Source organism: Micrasema longulum, unplaced genomic scaffold, assembly GCF_059751315.1.
Source record: "Micrasema longulum isolate JH-2025_06_02 unplaced genomic scaffold, ASM5975131v1 h1tg001506l, whole genome shotgun sequence".
Classification (NCBI taxonomy): domain Eukaryota; kingdom Metazoa; phylum Arthropoda; class Insecta; order Trichoptera; family Brachycentridae; genus Micrasema; species Micrasema longulum.
Window position 1 is genome coordinate 155889 of NW_028278690.1, and position 7673 is coordinate 163561.

The window sequence follows — 7673 nt, forward strand, 5'->3', positions numbered from 1 at the left end:
TAATAATTAATAAAACCACAAATTAACCATAAATCATAAATAAAAAACACAGAATGTAAATATAAAGTTTATATTTGAAGCACTAACTTTGTCTTAGAAATTAAAAATGCCATTCATAATAAGAAAACAATAATTAATAACCATAAAACAATATTTTTTTTGGTCCTCTCCTGTCTTACTTCGAAAATAATGATATCAAATTACCACCCGTGTAAAGAAAAAACGACTTGATTTATTGGGTTCACGTGTAGTAATTAGTGAACAAGATAAATTTAAAAAAAGGAATCAATTCATAGTTACGTAAACCTTGACGAAGAAGCTTGTTTGCTTTGAAACCGGTCGGTGAAAAATAAAAATAAGTGGTTAAAAACAAAGTTGTTTTATATATTTTATTAGAATGTAAATAGTTTATAAGCAATGTCATACGTATTAAACTACAAAATATAAAATTAACAATGAGGAGAAAAACATAGTTTTAAAACTCGTTGTATGGCTTCGTGGTGTAACGGTCAGCGCGTTAGCCTGCCATGCAAGAGGTATCGGGTTCAATTCCCGACATGGTTGAGATGAAATATTTATTTAAAATAATGTTTTCACACTAGAATATTTCATAGTCCCTGGACTGGTACCTGAAGCGTAAGACTGATCATCTTACCTTTGTATAACAAAAATGATCAAGATACGCTGCGATTGGTGTACCTATGCAGTTTCTTATTTATAAAGGTTAAAAACATTACAAAATGAAACATGAAGAAAAAAAAATAATTGATAATTTTGAAATATTTAAAAATAAATTGTTGAAAAAAGTTCTTGACTTATTACATGAAGTTAAGGTGATTAGTTTTATGCTTCAGGTGTCAGTCCACGAGAAATAAAATATGTCTTAAATTTTAAACAACCATCAAATTCTGTTCAAATTAAATGAAACATTTTACGTCCACACTGCCAGAGAACCCAGGACCTCAAGAATAGAAGGCAAACGCGCAAAGGAGGCGGGCTTATCTACATAATTTCCTAATAGGACTTTTTCCTGAGAGCAGCCATCGAGTTAAAAACACTCATCCAAGAATTGTATTCTTCATCCACCTGGACAAAAAAACCATAAGTAAATAAACACAAAAAAAAAAAATAAGGACTTACGAAAATCTCCGAAAAATCGTGGACGATTGTTGAAATAATCTAGCATAAAGATATAGATGAAAACAGTTTAATAAGTTTATCGGAACCATCAATCATCAACACCTGTCAGATTTAATTCCATCATATATTACCTGTATCAAATATTCACGAGGAAAACTAATTTTATCGGACAGCAATAAAGAACATACTCCAGTGCCGCGATTATAAACGCTATCTTCATCTGCACATATCCAGACGGTACATTTAACTTCTGTACTATCTGTATCTACCCCGGTTTGTTCTACCGACTTGTCATCTTGACGTCATTTGATCGAATCCAACCAATGAATAACCCCAAAAATATGGCCTGCGTTGCTTACTTCACTAAAATTCAAAATAGTTCTTATTTATATATTTTAAATGGGCTTTTGCGATAAAAAGTTTCCACTTCAAAGCTTTTATCAACTCCGAAAAATCTCAATTTAAGCAAAAAATGCTTGCTTGAACATAGTTTTTCTATGATTTTTGACATTTACCAAGACAGTTTGCTTAACGATCGTCTTTATTTATCTACCGAGTGATTACAAAAACAGGTCCTTTAACTTACACTCAGGAAGATAGTAAAACAGATTAAAAAAATATGATAACTACATTTATTATTTAGTGGAAACATTTTACGCCTAGGTGCTATTATCGGACAGAATCTAGCATCATTATCTGTGCATCTAGGCGATCATTTTCAAAACTGACTTGTATGTCAGAATTCAATTTGACTTCAAAATTTACTTGTTTCTCTCTCATATTTTTTATAGGCTTTTATGAAAAAAAGTTCTTACCTCAGAACGATTGAAAATTAAAAGTCATCGTAAGTAAAGGAAAAATTGCAAGCTGAAACTATTTTATAAAGTTTATATTTGAAGCACTAACTTGGTGGTTATTCATTATAATTAAATAAATAAAACAACTTTGTTTTTAACCACAATTTTTTTTTTTTTTAATTGGTGGTTAAAAATAAAGTTGTTTTATTTATTTTATTGAAACTATTTTTTTTACTTTTGATGCGTAAATATGCGTATCGAGGGGTACTAAACCCATCGGTACAAACCGATGTACTTACTTCAAAACTTGATGGTGGGGGAATCGGTAGTAAATCTTTGTAATCGCTCGGGAGAATTCATCTTCAACTATGACGTCATATTGAAGCTATGTAATAGTGCCTAGGTATGTGTACCGTGGCGTAAGCTTCCCCTTGTTAAATATCGATGTATCTACTCAAATTTGAAGGTGGGAGGTCGGTAGTGTATCTTCGTAACCACTTGAGAGAATTTATCTTCAACTATGTCATCATGGCGAAGGTATGACGTCTGTAGCTTCCCACCGTAGTCACGGTCCAGGGCCCCGATTACAATGGGAGAGTTATCTTCGACTGTCTATAAAGAAAAACCGATATTTTTGTACGAAAATAAGTATATTTGCATAAACATTTTAAGTATCTTCGTCGGCAACCTATAATTGAACATGTTAAGATAAAAAAATGTGTATGCCTATTCTGCTTTTCATACAGAAAACTTAATTTTACCTTATTGATAAAATTGAAGATAAATGCCTTCCTGTTGTAATCGGGACCCAGGCTAGTTATATACCTTCTAATTGCTAATATATATTTTTATATTATTATGCCACGGCGAATTGGCGATGAACAAAATTAAGTCAAAAGTGATGGTATTTGAAAGGAATAGTGAGGTTACTGACTGCATAATAAATGTAAACAACGAATGTCTTGAACAAGTAGAAGAATTTGTGTATCTGGAAAAAATGTTATTAAGAAATGGAAGAGTAGAAAAAGATGTTGAAAGGAGAGTGAATGCGGGCAACAAAATGAACGGAGCACTAAGCACAGTAATCGCTAATAAAAATATGTCAATCGAAGCTAAACTGGCAGTGCACTACGAAGTTTTAGTCCCGACACTTATGTATGGACGTGAAACATGGAACTGGCAGAGGAAGGATGAAAGCCGAGTGAACGCGGTTGAAATGCGATCTCTTAGACGAATGTGTGGGAAATCAATATATGACAGGGTTACGAATGATGAAATCAGGTGAGAGTGTAAATCTGAGTCAAGTATAATTGATAAGATTAAGAAAGGGTCTCTGAGATGCTTTGATCACGTAGAACGAATGAACGACGAGAGAATTGTAAAACAAGTACATGTGGCAAAAATGAACGGTAACGTAAGACGAGAACGATCAAATAAGACGTGGCATGATCAGATAAACCAAAATCTTAAGTCTGGTCATGTCAAAAGCAGACATAACCGAAGGGCATGTATGACAAGATGTATAAATGAGGAAGAAGCTAGGAATGTATGATAGGCTAGACGTATGTGGCGGTCCATTCTCTCTTCCTACCCTTACGGGGAAATTGCGTGATGGTAGTAGTAGTAGTATTACGCCACGATAAAGGAACAGTGAACAGTCGTTATCCTAAACCTATCAGATGACAATGACGATGATGATGATGATGATGATGTGTAAAAAATACTAATTACATGTGTGTCATAAAATACTAATTACGTTTTTTTAATTCTAGGCGTAGAGACATCCGACCAGCTTCTTTTCCGTATAAACACTGGATCTACGTATGTTAGCGTGCGAAGAAACACCGCGCAGTTCGGTTCCAGGGCTCTGCTAGGGGGGTGTTCTGCCCCCCAGCGCCCCCGCTCTGCATACCCCAACGGACAACAGAACCGAGTATGATTTTAGGACAAGGTGGAACCCTTCCACCTTGAAAACAAATCAGAGAGACATAAGCTGCCCTGTGAAAATAAGTATTAAGTGAAAATAAGTGAAAAGTGAAAATAAGTGAAACTGAGAAAGGTTCAATAACACATTTTCCAAGACTTTATGAGTACCTTAATTCATATGAAGGAATTAAATGTGTTACTTTAAAAATAAATACATATTCTTAAGGGTATTTTCTATATTCAAAGCATTAAATTTACAGTCAAACATTCCTGCAAATGCTAGTAAATATCAGTAGATAAACGTTTGCCAAATTTTAAATGTCTACCGATTTTGAGAACCTACACGTTTTTGTTGTAAAATGTTGTTTTAAATATCTTAGTTTTTTGGCTGTTGGGGTTAGAACTCTTACTCTAATTGAAGATCGACAGAAGAAACTTTACATGGCGAATAAGATACAGCACTTTGTTATGGAGCGCGAGAGTAACGAGGATAATAAGTTGAACTGACTGACGTAGGTTACATGCTGGAACTAACTGACTGACATTACCACGCCCTGTGATCCTTTTATAGCCCAATTTTCTTTGTTTTTTATGTCTTCATGATGAAAATGAAGCTACTGTACTCCAAAATGTTGCACTAACTGTGCCATCCGATTTCGTTATTGAGTTAACGTCCGATGTGCAATACTGTTTATCGTGTAACGAATAAAAAATGCTATGTTGCTTCTTGGGTCATTGTTCTATATTTCAGGTAAAATAATTTGGTGCCCGTGTGTCACTAATTCGTGGACTATGACTCCCAGGAATAAAGTGTAAATATAACTGTTTATTCTTGTATTATTTGAGCATAACGAAAATATGAATACCAATGTACGTCTTGATTACGATTAACAATATAACATCGGTTAGTGGTTATGTATTTATTTTTTTAAACAACATTGCTGAAACGTTTTTATTGATTTGATTGTGTGACTTACATCTTACATTTAACATTATAAGAATACAAAAGCTTTCTTTGGACGTCTAAGATGAGAGTATTGCGCACTATAGCAGAGATACTCAAGGGAGTTGAAAATTCTGTAATAAAAGAGACCCGTCAGACAGAAGATATCGTAGAATGGACAAAAAGAGACCGTGGTACTGAAGATACCACGTGGATAGGGTGGATTGCAAAAAAATTCCCCATGTAGGTGTCCGTAATTCACCCGTCAGACAACGCCAGCCAGCAGATTGCCAAAATTAATGAAAAAATAGTTGCTACGCCACTTCCCTAGAGGATGGCTGCCGTTTAAGAACAGATCAATAATAGTGAATAAATTAAAGTAGAAGGAAAAAACTGTTGTCATTACACCAAAAATATGATTGAAGTTTGCCCAGTGTTATATTTAGTCAGCAGGAACCAGAGGTAGTTTCTCAGTATGTGCAAACGTGCAGTGCGCTGCGAAGTAAAAATATGTGTAAATAGATTAATAATTGATAGTAAAAATCTTTTTATAATAAAAAAATAAGAATTCATTTCAACATTGTACTTCTACAATATTATATTCAATAGTAGTGCCAAAGCAGGTTCGACTATAGTCTTATCTCCGCACGCGTAATGGACACCGTACATATTTTGTTTTCACAATATTTTACTATGAATTTGAATGAAAAATACCAGATCTGCTAAAACCGTGATTCGAGCGAAATAAACTACGCGTCGTACCTGTGAATCGTGCGTTCGAGTGAGATGACAATATATGTAGATATACATACTCCGTGCATTTCCAACGAATACGCAAATATGACATTCGAAGTTTATTTGTAACGTCACTTTGATATGCGTACTGACAGAATATTAGTAATTATTTACTTACGTGTAATGTACGTACAATGTAATTGCGTATTAAACAGTATGAAATCAAAAACAATGGTGGATTTAGCGTTACTGGTTCCGATGTGCGGGTTGTCATTTTAGAATATATCATAAATATTATCGCTCGTTTACTATTTCAGACATATTATATTGTTATTATATTATTAAACTTTATCGACAAGTTGACAAAATGTAAATAAATGCACAGCCAAGGTTTTTGGTTTTTGGATCTATTTATTTGGGAGTGAAATGTAGACATTCAAGTGCCCACTAACTTACAAAGCAATTTATTTCATAGTTAGTAAAAGACACCAGCTTTCAGACTTTTGTTTAGTGGCAAAAACTGACGTACCTCGGCCACATTATACGAGGAAGTCAAGATTTATTCTGAATAAAATTATAGGAAAAAAGGGTATCGGCCGAAAGAAATATATATAAATTATGCGCCCGTGGACAGGACAGAAGAATGCTGAAGATTGAAGAAGCTGGTTGTAGTGGTACTCTTCAACGCCTGATCTTAGGCAAGATAAACAATGAACAAGGAGTGTTGAGCATATATAAACATGTACATAATATCAAAAAAGTAGTCACATTGCGTTTTAAAAATTGATGTTAGAATAAGTTAGGTATTAAAAATATATAACTACATCATAGAATTAAGAAAAGTCAAGAAGGACAGTAGAATCATATTTGAATAAATCGGACTGTGTCCACAAACCCCCTACTTTTACCACGCGTATGCGTAATGTCACCGCGTAATGTTGCCATATCACGAAAGGTATAATCATAACACAAATGTCAGATTTGAAAAAAAAAGCAATTTGTTAATTTCTTTAAAATTTTATTGTACACGCGGAAACATTGATTGACACAACAGAGAAGATAAATGAAAGGTCATTTAATTAATGAACTTTGGACTTTAAAAATTAAACAAATTTTATTTTACATAAAACTAATATGTTTATTTCATATTAAATGATAATTGATGTTTTAAAGATAATGTCGGTCAAATTTCCACCACGGCTTTGTTTAATCCGAGAGGTCCAATTTTCATTAGTTCTTTTATTAGACGAGCAAAATAGCTTGAAAAGTTTAAAACTAAAAACTTCCCTGGCAATACTAACAAAATGTCTATTTGAGTTTTTTTTGACAATCTGACAGATGGAAAAATAATTCACCTTTTTAGTAATGTCTCTGCTACTTACCCATGCATTTGCTACTTACACATGAAATGTGATCCCATCCTGTTTCTTTAAGATTCTTCAAGAAAATGACACAACACGACATAGTTAAATTCAAATCCGGAGTTGCGTACTGAGCGACGTCTACAAATAAACAAATGGGTCAAAAGGTAAAACGTATTTACGTGGCCTTCTGTTTGATGCACGAATGCGGTTTTTGGACTATTCTTAATTATATGAACTACATTCTTGATTCATTGTAAAAATGTGAGAAACAATTTTTAAAACCAAATTTGTATTTGGATGGCTTAAGTAAGTAATTAAATTTGATGTGTAAGAATATATTTGTTTGTTAACAAAGCTTAATTTGATGTGATATGAAAATAAAATTTTTGTACATACGAAAAAAATCATCATTCTATTTTGAATTCATGAAAAGGAACGTGTGAATTGTTGGTTTAATTATTGTGATGTTAAATTTTAGGTAAGTACTAAATAAGATAAATTTAATTATAATAAGCAAAAATTTAAGTTCTAGGTGCACATATTATTATTAATACTAATGAATACCAAATATGTTTATGTATTATTTATTTTAGTTCATATCATAAATGAAATAAAAGTTAAATGAAATGTGAAATTATTTTTGTACCTACCATCTATTTCTTGCAACCATAAAAAAAAGTGTAAAAAATATAGTTTTAAGACTCTAATCGTGTGTAAGAAATGAGTCAAGTATAAATCAATTAAAATATTGTAACGAGTAGGCATTTT

At 32.9% G+C, this 7673-nt stretch overlaps 1 long non-coding RNA gene across 1 annotated transcript; it reads right to left on the minus strand.

Moving 5' to 3' along the window:
- Positions 1 to 702: 702 nt before the first annotated feature.
- LOC148275130 (uncharacterized) lies at positions 703 to 7436 on the minus strand. Its single transcript, XR_015824109.1, has 3 exons — positions 6943 to 7436; positions 2237 to 2549; positions 703 to 1086 (listed from the first exon to the last, which is right to left on the minus strand). It is a non-coding gene; the product is annotated as an uncharacterized LOC148275130 (long non-coding RNA).
- Positions 7437 to 7673: the final 237 nt, after the last annotated feature.